Raw genomic sequence first — 15,835 nt, forward strand, 5'->3', positions numbered from 1 at the left:
CTGGGTAATGTAGTCTGGCCTGGCATGTGTGGTCTCTTAGGGTTTGCAGGATCTCTGTCCAGGCCCTTCTGGCTTTGATGGTCTCTGCTGAGAAGTCGGGTGTAATTCTGATAGGTTTGCCATTAAATGTTATTTGGCCCTTTCCCCTGCAGCTTTTAATATTTTTCTTTGTTCTGTATGTTTTTGTTTTGATTATTATGTGACAGGCAGTTTTTCTTTTCTGATCAATTCTATTTGGTGTTCTGTATACCTCTTGTATGTTTATAGGCATCTCTTTCTTTAGATTGGGGAAATTTTCTTCTATGATTTTGTTGAGAATAGTTTCTGGGCCTTGGAGTCTGATATCTTCTCTTTCTTCAATGCCTATTATCCACAGATTTCTTCTTTTCATGGTGTCCTTAATTTCTTGGACGTTTTGTGTCAGGAGTTTTCCAGATTTGGCATTTTCTTTAATGGTTGCTTCAAGATCTGTGATTGTATCTTCTAGACCTGAGATTCGTTCTTCCATCTTTTGGATTCTGTTAGAAAAGCTCACCTCTGTGTTGCTTGCCTTCTTCTCTGAGGTCTCACATTCTTGTTTTTCTTCTGTCTGTGTGTTTATCATTGAATCCATTTTCATCTTCATATCTTGTACAGATTTTTTGATTTCTTTCATCTGATTTTTTATATTCCTGAGTTTCTTCCATTGCCACTTCATAAGTCTTCAGAGCTTGAACCGTTTTATTTATTTCTTTCATCTGGTTGTTTGCATTTTCCTGAAAAATTTCCAGTTCCACTCTATGTGCTTCTTTTATGTCTCTCACGTGTTTGGCTGCGTCTTCCTGCATTTGATTATGAATTTTATTTGTTTCCTCCATTATCATCCTCATTACCAAGGATTTGATGTCATTTTCTTGTACTTCTGTTGTATTTGAATTCTCTGGATTGTTTTCTTTGGGATAGATGGAAACTGGAGACGCCATGTTGTTTTGGGGATTTTTGCGTATGCTTTTATGCTGTCCTTTAGAAATCTTGCCATCTCTGTTTTTGTTGGGTAGCTTCCAGTGTTAGATGGAGGGTGTCTGATGATAGATTCCCTTGTTTTCTCATGATTTCCATAGGCTGGAAGCTCTGATGCTTCACTAGTGTGGATGGCAGGAGGTTAGTCCTGTCATTTTGGGCTCTCACAGCCAGTGATCCTCAGCTCCCCTGTGCTGTGGGTCCTTCAATCGTTCTGGGTCTCTGAATGAGCGTTGGGTCAGGCCAAGGTATCCACAGCCTTCTAGGTCCCCTGCCAAGTCTAGCCACGGATACTGGGCCTGAACCACGTGTTGAGCTCAGTTAGATTCTCAGGGCCTGAACCATCTGCCGAGCTCAGTTAGGGATTATGGGCCCAAAATGCACACAGGGTCCAGCCAGAATTTTTGGTCTGGGACTGTGCACCAAGCTCAGCTAGGGGCTTTTGGCCCAACGTGCGTTCTGTGGCCAGTTATAGACTCAAGGCCTGAACTGTCTGCCAAGCTCAACCAGGAATTCTGGATTCAAACTGCACACTGTGTCCAATCAGAGTCTTAGAGCTGGGACTGTGCCAAAAGCTCAGCTAGAGTCCCTGGGCCCAAACTCTCTGCCAAGCACAGGGAGGGACTCTGGCCCCAAAGTGCACGCCGAGCTCCACCCAAGTCTCCAGGTGGATTTGTGCACTGAGCTCAGCCAGGGACTCTGGACTCACACTGCGTGCTGAGATTAGTCTGGGCCTCTGGGCGTAAACTGTGTGGATAGTCCAGCCAGAGTCTTAGGGCCGCCGAGCCTGTGCGCATAGCTCAGCTAGAGTTTCTGTGCCCAATCTGCCCAGCAAGTCTAGCTAGGGCCTCTAGGCTGAATCTGCGTGCTGACCTCAGCCTGCGTCAGCGCCTCAGAACTGCCCGCTGAGCTGAGCTAGTGTCTAGGGCAGAACTGCTCGCTGAGCTGAGCTAGCGCCTCTGATGGAACTGAGTGCTCCGCCCAGCCTTCGTCACAGCAGGAGAGCTGCAGCTGCGCTGAGCTGGTGCCTAGGGTGGAAGTGAGCGCTCCGCCCAGCCTGTGTCACAGCAGGAGAACTGCGGCTGCACTGAGCTTGTGCCTATGGTGGAACTGAGTGCTCTGCCCAGCCTGCGTCACAGCAGGAGAACTGCGGCTACACTGAGCTTGTGCCTATGGTGGAACTGAGTGCTCTGCCCTGCCTGTGTCACAGCAGGAGAACTGCGGCTGCGCTGAGCTAGTGCCTCAGGCAGAATTGCTGACTGAGCTGAGCCAGCGTCTCCACAGCACTGCGCACTGAGCTGAACCTGGGACTCTGGGGCTGAACTGTCCGCTTGTCTGCTGAGTCCAGTTTGGGTCTCAAGGCACCACGCGACCCAAATCTTGTCCGGAGTCCCCTCTCCCGCAGCAACTCCCACCGGCCACCACACCAATCACCTCCACTGGAAGGCTCCGAGCTGCAAACTTCAGCCGCTGCCGCTGGTGCCGCTGGTGCTGCTGTTGCTGCCTCTGCCACTGCTGCTCTGATCTGAGAAAATCCACGCTTCTTCCATGTGCAGGGGCATGCAGGTCCTCCGCACCCTGGTCCCTCCAAACCGTGGAGCACTCCTGCTGCCGTGGTGTGGGGACCTTGGTGTTCCTGGCTCAGAAATCTGTGCAATTCCCTGAATTGTTCACTGGAGCTTCCAAAGACGGTCCACACTGCCCACTGTCATCTTGGATCTCTAAAGGTTTGTTTATAGTGCAATCTTTTTTAAAAAATAATTAATCAATTAATTTTACCTCTTGATTGCAGACACCCCTCCTCTCCTCCCAGCTTCCCTATACTCCTCCCCTCATCTTCCCCTCTTCTTCTTCTCAGAGAAAGGTGTGGTCCCCCATAGGTACAAATTGTTAGAGCCCAACCTTATAGAGATGTTTTCTCAGTTGAGACTTCTTCTTGTCTGATGATTCTAGCTTGTGTCAAATGGCATAAAAACAGCCAACACAGGACCTATAGTTGCTGTTAACTTTGAAAGGTGGTGCACATCAAAGTCTTTTTACTCACTTATTTACTTATCATGGAAAAGAATAGATTTCATTTTGATAATTTCAGACATGTTTATCATCTTACTTTGCTTACCTTCAGGCTCACTCCTCCCTCTGCCTCCCATCCCCTCTAACTGGTCTTCCCCCTCTCCAAAAATAAGCCCTTTTTTTCTGCTTTCATGACATGTACATATAGCTTCTGTTATATACACATATATTGATATCTGCACATTAGAAAAATGTTATTTTTCTTTCTTTTCTTGCCTTTTGAATTCTTTTATCTCTCCTATCCTATTTTTCTGTCTTATTTTGCTTAATATAATCTCCATGTACTTTCCTGTAAATGATATAATTTCATTCTTCATAATTGAATAAAAATTTATCATATATTAGTAAATATTAACACAATATATGTGTATATATATATCACACTATGCCTTGTACCTCCTCCCCTTGCTCCCCTTTAAATTCATGGCCTCTTTTGTCTTTAACTGTTGTTACATATACACACATACACATATGCACATACACATTTCTAAACACATCAATAAAATCTACTGAGTTTGATACACACACACATACACACACACACATTCCCCAGCACTAATATACTTATTTGCATGTTATCTTTTCATGGAAGCCATGCTATTCTTCTCTATACTTATATAATTTTCATCTTTTTGCTGCCAAAACAATCTTACTATGATTTGTAGGTGTCACTTTCTCTGTCTGTCCATTCCCAAAGTGTCCTTATTTTCCCAAGCTAAAACTCTTAGATGCTAAGGAGCTTTGAGATATCACGTGTTCTTGGTCTTGGTTGTTTTTATGAAATATATTTTTACTTTTTGAGAGTATAATATAATAACATTATTTCTCTTTTTCACTTCCTTCTTCCAAACTCTGCCTTGTACCTTCTCTCTTTATCTTCCTTCAAATTAACCTTTTTTTCTTTAACTATTATTACACACACACACACACAAAACAACAACAACAACAACAACAACAACAACAAAACCAAAAACCCTACATATAAGCATATACACACATACACATGCACACATTTCTAAATACATACATAGTCTGCTCAGTCTGAATAATGTTTTCATGGTTGGCCACTTAGTTTTGGGTAACTAATCCATAATTTCTTCTCTGGGGAAGACTATACTTACTTTTCTTCTTGTTCTTTAGTTGCCTATAGGTTTTTGTGTGTGTGTGTGTGTGTGTGTGTGTGTGTGTGTGTGTGTGTGTGTGTGTAGGGATGAGGCCTCACAGGCTTTTCCTCATCTACATTAGCATGTCTATTGTCGTCTTTGTTCAGGTCTTCTTTAGGCAGACGTGTAGGTGAGACTTCCTGAATGTAGCACCTGACTATTCCAGGAAACGCAGTGCACAGAAATCCCCTGTTCTTCTGGCTCTTTCAATATTTCTACTCGATGATCCTAGCGCCTCAGGTTCAGGAATTATGTTGTAGATATATCAGTTGAAACTGGGTGCCACAACTCTGCATTTTGATCAGTTGTGGTTTTCTGTAACATTCTTCATCCATTGCAAAAAGAAGTTTCTTTGACAAAGGGTGAGGAGTACACTAGTCTGAGGGCATAAGGACAAATATTTAGAATGTAGTTATGAATGTTTAGAATATTGGCAGTTGTAGGTTGGTTCTCTTCCAAAATCCATGACACTCTCTCTAGGTAGCTGGCTAGGTTTCCAGCACCAGGCATGATTACACTCTTGTTGAATGGGTGTTAATTCTAATTAGAGTATTGTTGGTTACTGATAAGGTGTTTGTGACACTATTGCACCCTTGGGGTTATCATGTTGTGATTGTCTTTGTCTTGGCTTATAGGCATTATAGGTGTGTAGGACAGTTGGTTGCTTCGCTCTTTTGGAAGTTTGGATGGTACCTTTTGGTATCATGAAAGGTAGGGAGGAGGCTTTCAGGTCAGTTGGACTGGCTACTTCTATAACACTTTCCCATTTACATTAGATGTCTTTACTTGACTGTTAGGTAAGTGTTTTGTCAATCAACCATATATACCTTCCATTCTTTGGAGTATGGTCTTGTTCTGAAGGCCTCAGCTAGAGACCTTTTTCTCCTTTCTATAATGTTTATCTCCTCTCAGGGCTTACCACCATGGATTACTGTGGCTTATTTACTTATCCATCTCATCCACAATTTAATAACTATCTTAAGGTTTAGGTTATATATTTCATTCTTGGATTCCCAAAACCCAATGCCAATGTACTTACATATAGCTGTTATCTGTCAGTACTGCTGACTTCAACATCTTGTCACCATTGTATCCCCAGCCTCGTCATTTACACTATCATGAGAGGTGTGCACTTGAAACTAAAATATTTACTCTCTTACTCATTTTATTTAAGACTTCACTAGTGCTTGTGAAGACTTTTGTATGGATTAAAACCCTTTAACATAAATTTCACCTTTTACTTCTAATTTAGCCAAACCCTCATCATAATTTTTATTTTAAACTTGGGGGGATACTAAAATGTTTGCTGTGTATGCTGTCTTATGAATGTCTGTGTTGCCACAGTTAATTACTTTGCCATTTGACTTTTATATATTTTTTTGTATTATGAATTCATAAGAAGAGAAGAGGTGGCAATCCTTGCAGATGCTCACAGCTACAGGCTTCACCAATCAAGGCACGCCTGTCTCAACTCTTAAGAATTTAAAAACAAGAAAATGGAAAAATGGGACCCTAAGGAGCTAACTCTGGTACTGTGATTAAAGCAGGAGGTATGGTTTGGGGCAGCAGCGGGAGTGTTGAGATCTGTCTCCAGCCTGAGTAGCATCAGTGTTTAAGCCGCATGTCCAATGCCTGATGGAAGCTATGGCCAGCTCTGCAGTGGATTCTGGAGTCATCCTCTCCCTGTCAGCCTAGCTTGATGTTGAGTCTCCAGCTCTTCCAAATTCCACGAAACAAACACTATCCTCTGAGCAATCCACCTTGGTAGTGTTTTATGCTTGTGATGGGAAACTGCCAGTAGGTGGCCTTGCCTGTTTTGCTCATCATCTTCTGCTGGCAAGCCTCAGCTTATGGCACCTTTCTGCATTGCCATCTTCTCTGAGAAGCCTCCAACAGGCTTTACCCTTTAAATACTACCCATGGCATACTTTCTAATTTGTATTTGAATGCCATCCTTGTTTGGTTTCTTTGTCTGTGACAAAATGCTGACCAAGAACAACTTGGGAAGAAAGGGTTTATTATATCTTACATTATTATATCAAGAGAAGGCAAGGCAGGTGCTCAAGCAGGAACCTAGAGGCAGGAAGTGAAGCAGAGACCATGGCAGAGTGCTGCTTACTGGTTTGTTCTCCATGGATTGTTACCTATGTGACCTAGGACCATCTGCCTGGTGGTGGCACTACCCACTGTTACCTGGGCCCTCCTACCATCATAGTTGATTAAGAAAATGAAAGAGCAGGGAGGAATGAGAGAAGAACCTGGAGGGGACAAGAATGTCACAAGAATACCAACAGAGTCAACTAACCTAGACCCATGGGGGCTCTAGGGGGAGACAGAAGTGGCAACCAAAGGGCATGCATAGACTGGACCTATGTCCCCTACACATAGGTTACCGATGGGCAGTTTGATCTTCATGTGAGTCCTGTGAACAGGCGCTGTCTCTGATATGGACTTAGTTGCTTGTTCTTGATTACTCCCCCCTAATGGGGCTGCTTTGCCTGGCCTCAGTGGATGAGGATAAGCTCAGTACTGATGCCACTTGATATGCTGGCATGGGTTGGTAGGGCAGGGTTTCTTTTTCTGAGAAGGGAAAAGGGGGTAGGGAGAAGAGAGTGGGAGGGAGGGACCAGGAGGAGAGGAGAGAGGGGGCTATGATCAGGATATAGACAAAATAAATTAAGTCAGGCATGGTGGCACAGGCCTATAATCCCAGCACTCAGGGAGGCAGAGGTAGGTGAATCTCTGTGCCAGCCTGGTTTACAAAGTGAGTCCAGGATAGCCAAGGCTACAGGCTTGTCTCAAGAAACCAAACAAGGACAACAAAAACAAACAAACAAACAAACAAACAAACAATGAAAAGAAAAGTAAAGACAATGCCCTCATGGACATTTGCACAGGCCAATGCAGTGGAGGCAATTCCCCAATTGAAATTCCCTCGTCTCTTGTGACTGTAGTTTGTGTCAAGCTGACAAAAACTAAATAGCACAAATAATTGAATCTTCCAGTCATTAATTCTATATTGTCTGTTTGCACTCATTAAATCATTTATTTCCAAGACTTAACATTAGAGATTTCTGAGAAACTGCAAGGATGCCCTGTTGTAAATTCCCTGATAAAGGAAAGAGAGGTCAAAGGTCTTCCTGGAAGTACTGCTCTTGGCAGTTTGCTGTCTGACTGTGGGATTCACTTAACTTTTCAAGCCCTAGTGTCCTTTCCTAAGGAATAGAGACACTGTGTTCCCTTGGAAACAAGAGAAATGAGAGTCATGGGGACCATGTGCCTGAGAGTCAGGGTGTGTTAGTTGCCTGTCTGGTCTGTGTGACTGAATGCTTGACAGGAACAACTTAAGGGAGGAAGGACATCCTTCTGTTCATGGTTTCAGAGGGCTCAGCCTGTGGTTGCTTGGGCTTATGTAGTTGGGCAGAGCATCATAGCAGCACGAGTAGTGGACCTCTGACCCATGTGTCTAGGAAGCAGAGAGCATGACAGGAAGGGGCCAGGGACAATACACTCCTAAGTTCTCTCTCCCCAGCAACCTGCCTTCTTCAGCTATGTCCCACCTTCCAAAGCTTTCTGAATCTTCCAAAGGAGTACCACCAGCTGCAGACCGTGATGTTGAATGAAGATGTTTGTGACATTGGTGGGTCATTTCCTAAAGTAACATAGAGGAACTGTGGTACTGTAGTCTTCAGGGACTGCTCTGAAAACCAAAGGGCCCAGGGCATCCAAGCATGTGTAGGTTAGCCGTGTCTTCCTCCTCAGCTGCCAAGGCTGTGGTTCTTTGTCTAGAGAGGGGCTGTTTGAGTGACTCAGACACGGTTCATTGGCTTCTTCTGCACCTTCTACCACCCAGGTATCAACCCTGTCCTTATGTCCTGAGTCCAAGTTTTCTAGGGAACTGGAGATAATCTAAAGCGTGAAATTCATGGAAATTGACAGAAGAATTGTGGTACCCAGAAACTGGGAGGAGCAAGAGGAATGAGGAAAGAGGAAAGCTACTCATGGGTAGTGAATTGCCACTAGGAGTAAGATGTTCTGGGATGCTATTGTGTGCTAGGGCGATTATGTATAACAATAATTTTAGAAGAAAACATCATGAGAATTTCTCCAAGAAACAAATAAATGGCTGAGGAGGTAGATATGTTTACTTGAGCTTAAACATTATATATATATATGTGTGTGTGTGTGTGTGTGTGTGTGTGTGTGTGTGTGTGTGTGTGTTGAAACCTTACATGGAATCCTAGTAAATGTGTGATTTTATGTATCAGTTAAAGTCAAACAACAATTGTCTAGCAGATTCCTCAAGGAATACTTGATCTAATTAGCCATTCATGGTTCATCTTATGCCCACGTTCCTGTGGAGCAGACATAGGAGACTCTTGTCAGTTGATGAGACCATTGTCCCTTGTCTAATCTGTATGAGATCAGAGCAGCCGAGCCATCTAACACAGCATCAGGGCACTCTGTGGGCTGAGAAGAGCATCCCTGTGGGCAGAGATTTGGACATGCCCCTGGAATATAATCTATTGAAGCTGCTGATCTTAATTTCCAGTATGAGTTAATTTCTATCCCACCAAATGTGTGTGGGAAAATGTCTTCTACATTTTTGTTTTGTGATTGTGATATACAGCCTCTGCCTGCAGCATATTTCCTATATTATTGTAAGTGAAATATAGAGTATTTAAAATAAATATCCAATATTCATTATTTGGTTCTCCTACTGCTGGCATAAATATACTTTGTTAAAGCTCTGTGGCTTCTTATACAAGGGCATCTGTGAGCTCTCATTTACTCCTAGCATCTTCACTCACGTTTCACAAGAAGAAAAACCAGCATAATCCGCCTTTTCCTCTCCCCTCTTTATGTGGATTATGTAGTGATGTCAGTCATTGGTGAATAGGGTGCAAAACATGCTGAGGCCTTGTCTCTTCATGAAGGCCAAAGTGAGGACACTGGCTACTTCTCAGCAATATGTGAAATGAATATTTTTGGGAAACACCTAACAACGGGATAAACCACGGGAAATTCTGCCTCATTTTAATTTAGATAAATTTAAAGCCAAAGAGTGACAGGGGCGTCCGCCTGATAGTTCTGGAAGGGGATGAAGATAACAGTGGGATTGTTGCTCAGCACCAGTAACTCAAACAAGAATGAGATCAGTCAGTAGTGGAATTTCTACAATATTAGAATACCAGCGTGGGGTGTATACTTGTGGTAACTTCTTGTCATGGAGGTCTGTGGGAAGCACTATAAACTGAACACATAAGGCTGTAGGAGTGGAAATTTGTACCTGTGAACACAGTCTTTTTTTTTCATTATTTATTAATTTAATCTCTTTACAGCCCAATCCCAGCCCCCTCCCTTCTCTCCTCCCAGTTCCATCCTCATTCCCTCCTACCTTTTTTCTCTGAGAAGGGGATGCCCCCAAAGGGTATCAATCTAGCCAGCAGGACTAAGTGCGTCCTCTCCCACTGGGGCCTGAAAAGGCAGCCCAGCTAGGGGGATGTGATCCAAAGGTAGGCAACAGAATCAGAGACCGCTCCTATTCCCATTGTTAGGGGACCCACATGTTGACCACACTGCACATCTGCTATATATGTGTAGGAGGGCTAGGCCTGGCCCTGGCCCTTGCATGATCTTTGATTGGTGGTTCAGTCTTTGTGAGCCCCCATGGGCCCAGGTTGATTGACTCTGTGGGTCTTCTTGTGGTGTCCTTGACCCCTTCAGCTCCCTCTATCCTTCCTCTCACTCTTGCGCAGAACTGCTTGAGCTTGGCCTATTGCCTTGCTGTGGGTCTCTGCATCTGTTTTCATCCACTGTTGGATGAAGCCTCTCAGAAAACAGTTAGCTTGACTTCTGTCTGCAAGCATAGCAGAGTATTATTAATAGTGGCAGGGGTTAACTCTCTCCCATAGGTCTCAAGTTGAGCCAGTCATTGGCATTCTCTTAATCTCTGCTCCATCTTTATCCCTACACTTCTTGTAGGCAAGATAAATTTTGGGTCTAAGGTTTTATGTCTGGGGTCCCACTACCTCTAATGGAAGTCCCACCTAGCAACAAGAGGTGTCCACTTCAGGCTCCTTGTCCCTGATGTTGGAAGTCTCAGCTAGGGTCCCCCAAGGACTCTGGAGAGCTTCCCCTGTCCCAGAAATACCCCTTACCAATTTCTATTCTCTCTCTTGGTCCCCCATCTCCCTATACCCAAAAGGTGCTTCACCATATCACAAAGATACTTGCTTAACTATGTTCATAGCAGCTTTATTTGTAACAGCCAGAAACTGGAAACAACCTAGATGTCCCTCAACTGAATAATGGATAAAGAAAATGTGGTATATTTACACAATAGAATACTCCTTTTTTAAAAAACAAAGTCTTCATGCAATTTGCAGACAAATGGATAGAACTAGAAAAAACTGATCCCCAGTGAGGTAACCAGACCCAGAAAGACACGTGTGGTTTGTACTCACTTATATGTGAATATTAGCCATAAAGTACAGGATAGCCATGTTACCATCCACAGATCCAAAGAAGCCAAGGAGGGTCTACATGAAGATGCTGAATCTCACTCAGAACAAGAAATAAAATAGACATCTGAAATAGATGGAGGGAGGGAACTGAGTAGTAGAGGGGGTCAGGGAGGGTAACAGGGGTGGGAATCGGGCGTGCAAAGAACAGGGGTGAAGTAATACGCACACAAAGAGTGGGTGCATCTTGGAGACTTCATGACCTGGAATCAATGACTAGTGCTGACACTTTCCAGCTGTGTGATATTTAGCAAACTGATTGTGTTCTCAGGTCTTCTCCCTATGCTAGTAAGGTGAGTAGCTGTAACAGCTACCTCATCACTTTCTTGTGAGGGTTAAATGATTTAACATATAGTAGGATTATACATGTGAGCTCTGATTAAATGACTTCTTCGTTGTTATCATTGCTTTTGAAAAGAATAAAATTAAGACGCAGCTAATCAATTTATATTGCATAATACCACTAAACTTCTGAAAAAATTAATCTCAATAACTGTACCCCAAGAAACAGGGTGACCTGAAAGCAGGAAGTGAGCTTAGCTGGCATCCCCTTACCAGATGATAGTGATGACTTTCACTGACAAGCTGAGGGTATGCAGTGGACTTGGGAAAGGAGAATGTTGGTGTGAAGTGCGTTTTGGAAGGTTTGTAGGGGCTGTATAATCCTTTCCCCAACATTTGTCTTCCTTCTATAGTGTGGAGTTCATGTACTCAGTCTAGATTATTAGGCTAAATTCAGTTCTATAAGAATTGGGGAGGAAGTGGGGGAGAGAGGGAAAGAGTACAAGTGAGGAGGGAGGGAGGAGAGAGAAAGAGGAGGAGAGAGAGGTAGAGAGAGGGGAAGGGAATGACAAGAGGGGATAGAAAAGAGAGAAACACATACATACATACATACATACATACATACATACATACATACACACAAATACATATAAATATTTGTACACACACACACACACACACACACACACACACACACACACACACACACACACACGGTTGTCATTTGGCCAAACCATAGACTACTACGCTTCTATCAACTGAGGCCAAATGTTCAGCAAAATACAGTCAGGAAATCCTGCAACTGTGGTCCAAATAGTCCCTTATCCTGTGAGGTGGAGCCGATGGCTAAGATCTCTCTTTCCTTGGCGGACACACCACTAAATGCTCCAATGTTTTATCAAGAAGCCACATTTTCTATCGTCTATGAAGATTTCCTTCACCACTAGCTTTAAACTCTTAAAGGAGCCAGTCTAATTCTGTTGTTTCCCTAACACCATTGTACTAACCAACAAAATATGTATGACAAGTATTGAAATCAGCATATACATGTATAATAAATTTAGTTTAATAAACATTCTGTAAGACACGTATTATTCTCATTCATAGGTGGGAAAAAGATATACAAGAAAACTTTCTAAATGTTACCTACTCAGAAAATGGAATTTCAATGTGTATGGCTTTTAGAATTAGAATGCATCACTTTTTTGTTTATCTTCTGACTTGTCCATCCAGATTCTAGAACTTTCTCAGTGTTTAATGCCACTACAAACTTAGCCCCACAGAAAAGAGGAAATCAGCAACGATGAGGGTATAGCAATCCAGTAGCCGCTGATTACAAAGGAAGTGAGCCCGGTGTGGTGGCACATGCCTTTAAAACCAGCACGCAGGAGGCCAGATGGATCAGATACAAGATTGAGGATAGATAACAATTAATTTCCCCGTCTCTGTGTTTCTTTGTGAAATTCTGAATGCGAAGCTCATCTAACATGGCAGCAGGCATCCTTTCGTGTTCCAGGACAGATGTCTCATCTTAGCATGCCTTATCTATTCTTTAGTTGTATTTTATCTTTTTGAGAGTACTGCTAGCTTGCACATACTCAGTTCGTTGACACTGTTACAATTTTTAAAAGCGAATTTGATTTTAAGTGACTTTCAATCCCACACATACTATTCTAAATGACAGTCATTTGGACAAGGTACCCTTTAGAAAGCACACATTTGCTGTCTTTGCCCCTCTTACTTTTGAAAGCTTGCGTTTCCAAATTCCCTCCAGCGGGTGGTGGCATTTGGACACTTGATTCTCCTGTTTCCCCCGAAACAGCCACAAGATGGCAGTGCTTCAGAACACCGCTCTGGGGAGAAGCTCCTCCTGACCAAGAAGAGATTAGTGGCGGAGAGATTACTTGATTTGATACTGTCTGTGTTTATTATTCAAAAGGCTTGGGATGACAACTTGGAAGGTGGACTGAGGAAATGGTGATGTGAATTATCCTTATTATAATCCCTCGTCTAGAATAACCAGTTTATAGAAGCAATTGTCCCTTGGAACTTGTGAGTGCTTTCCTGTCTGTCTAGCACTAAAGTGGCTGTTTTTCGGTGTCTGTCCATGTTGTCATGTACTAGTGCAATGACTTCACCTGACATTTGTGCCTGTTTCCCATAGGTCATTAGGTTGATTATTTATTCAATTTGAAGTATACCCTATCATCTCATTATAGTCCTAATTGTAAACATAAAGCAATGAGTACTCCTTCTTTTTATGTAGCTACAGAGTTGCAGATTTGTGGGTGTTTCTGTTATGCTTTGGTTAACTCTCAAAATTGAAGAAAAAATTTCTTTGTTTATAATAATCAAATATGTAATATTGGGCATTCACAAGCTAAAAGAAAATGTATAATTCCAGGGTGTCTATGACTAAGCAAACCAAAGTCCAGAGTCCAGTCAAAACAGTGAATTCCAGACGAATCTAATAGAAATAAGACTCAATTGCTCTGTAAGCTATCTTTGGATAAGCTTCAAAGTGGGGCTATCGATCATCATAAATGCCTGAAAGAGTGCAGTGCTAGTGAGGCCAACCCAGGGCTCAAGAAGCAGTTAGCAGGCAGTAAAGGGGCCTTCTCCCATGTGTGGTCTCCATTCTGTCCATCTGCTTACAGCCTTGCCTCTGGTGTGGGATGGCAATGACCCTTCCTAAATGTGCATTGTAAGGTTGATGTTCGGATGGTTTGACTTCTCTTTCTTGGACATCTTCCTGACAATTCTCCTCCAAATGATCATCAGATACTTGGGTAAGTATTCTTGCAAGACTACCTTTTTAGAATAGTATGACCTTTGCATTATCCAAGGCTCAATGAATTGCAAATGTTTACCTTCCACTAGGTGAAGTTGCAGACTGAATTAATCCTATGCTCCTTTGTCAGGTGACCTGAGAGAACAGCTTTTCACTGTGTGAAAACTTGGAGGTGTGCACAGAAGAGCTTGTGCTTGGACTCGTACCTACAGGCTCAGCCGATCACCATCAGCCGTAGAGGTTAGCTTATATCTTGTCTTTTTAAAACTATGAATTACCCTTTTGTTTCTGGTTTTCTTAGTAGCCTGGAGCATAATTGTAGACGGTGGATGGTTATTGTGGACCTTGATGTTTTGCTTATAAACACTGAGGTCTGTATTCTGCCTCCAAAATCATGATACACTATTGTTACCAAGACCTGATTGTTAAGATTTACACTGATTATAGATGCATGCTTTCCCCAAATTGGAGCATATCTTATCACCATGGAGCATAATGGCAAGAACTATTTTTTTTTAATAACAGACCCATTATAATTTTTCCATTAAAAATACTTTGTAATCAGGGAAGGACTGAACTAATTTGGAAATGCATTAAGAGGTTAATACCTGCCAATTGCATGATTTTACCAAAGCTCCTGGCATCTGTTCCTTTTGGTTGTTAGGAAACTGTGAAATCAGAGATCATGAATGGGAGAGTAGCCAGAATATTCCATGTTGCCCTTAAGTGGCTCTAGTGTCCTGCATGATTGCAACAATAGCCGGCGCTTGCTTTGCACTTAGAAAGAGAGACTTTTTAAGACAACAGATTAAGTGAAAACATAGTGGTTTTAATGGGTGAGAGAATGTGAAATAAAGACAGTGTAAACACAGTTGTTTTCATTTCCGTGGGAACTTCACATTAAACCTGTTTGCTGATTTGAGGTGAGTTCTATATTGGAAGCCAGAGTGATTCCAAACTGTCTGCAACTTCCTTTAAGTGCGTGAGTCATGGGTCCCCAGTGCTGGCTGATGACTCTGTCTTTTTTTTTTTTCTTAGCACGTTGACTATTGTGTGTTGTTGGTTCATGCAGCAGCTTCATGCACCATCTTATGTTTCATTCATTAAATTTTGATGTCGGTAGAGGTAAATTGTTGGTGCATTCCCATTAAGAACAAGTGCCATAGAGTACCATTTGAGGTGGTTTTGGATGACTTGTGTTTGTGTATGTTATTGCCTCACTCGAGCCTCTAAGGATACATGAGTGAATGTATCTTTGTCTATAACAGACTTTCAAAGGCCCAGAAAAATGAGATAGGAAAATTCTCCAAATGGGGATATCATGAGCATACTTCCTGATGTCATGCGTTTGACTCACACAATGAAGGCTATGCTGAGTTTTAAAAGTCACTTTTGGGATGGTAGAAATTTAGTCAGAAGTAGCTGTAAGAGGATAAAGAAGGAGACGAGATGGTGTGTGGGAAGTTTTGAATGCCAATTATCACGAAGAACACAGCTTATAGGATGCCTGGGCTGGAAGCGAAGAGTATGATGAAAAAACATAGAGAATTATGTTGGGGGTTCATGCTAAGATGGCCAGGTAAGCTGTGCTGAGGGTTGTAGAATTCTGTCCGTAAGTATTTGTCATTATTTTAGAAGAGTGTGAATCAGACCTGCTTGAGTAGCTAGCAGTTTTGGCTCACACCACACTCTATGCATTATCCATTTCCTTTTCTAGTTCTGTGGAATAAGCAGATTTTCCAATATCTCTTAGATAGAAGCATGAATGGTTTGGGTAGCTTACTGAAGGCCTCAGACACACAGAGAACTAGAGGCAGAAAGAGCCCGAGTTCACACCCAGGACACTAGGCTTCCCAAGGCAGGCTCAAACAAGCCTGCTGTGTTGGGCTGCCAGAGAGGTCCCACAGGGGGAGAACTTGTAATCTCTGAGTACTTGAGTGCCAGGAAGGACTCAAGATAGACATGGAAGGACAAGAAACAGATGCAGAAGACCATGTGTGGAG

The 15,835-nt window shown here is 42.7% G+C and overlaps 1 long non-coding RNA gene across 2 annotated transcripts in view; it reads left to right on the top strand.

The window, feature by feature from the left end:
• Positions 1-12,311: 12,311 nt before the first annotated feature.
• LOC311598553 overlaps positions 12,312-15,835 on the top strand; it is a 172,616-nt gene continuing 169,092 nt past the window's right edge. For both annotated transcript variants that reach the window (XR_014779566.1, XR_014779567.1), the window contains exons 1-3: positions 12,312-12,350; positions 13,699-13,830; positions 13,963-14,072. This is a non-coding gene — a long non-coding RNA (uncharacterized lncRNA). The remainder of the gene's footprint in view (positions 12,351-13,698; positions 13,831-13,962; positions 14,073-15,835) is intronic.

The sequence above is a fragment of the Acomys minous genome (assembly GCF_964271855.1).
Source record: "Acomys minous genome assembly, chromosome: 5".
NCBI classification, from domain to species: Eukaryota; Metazoa; Chordata; class Mammalia; order Rodentia; family Muridae; genus Acomys; species Acomys minous.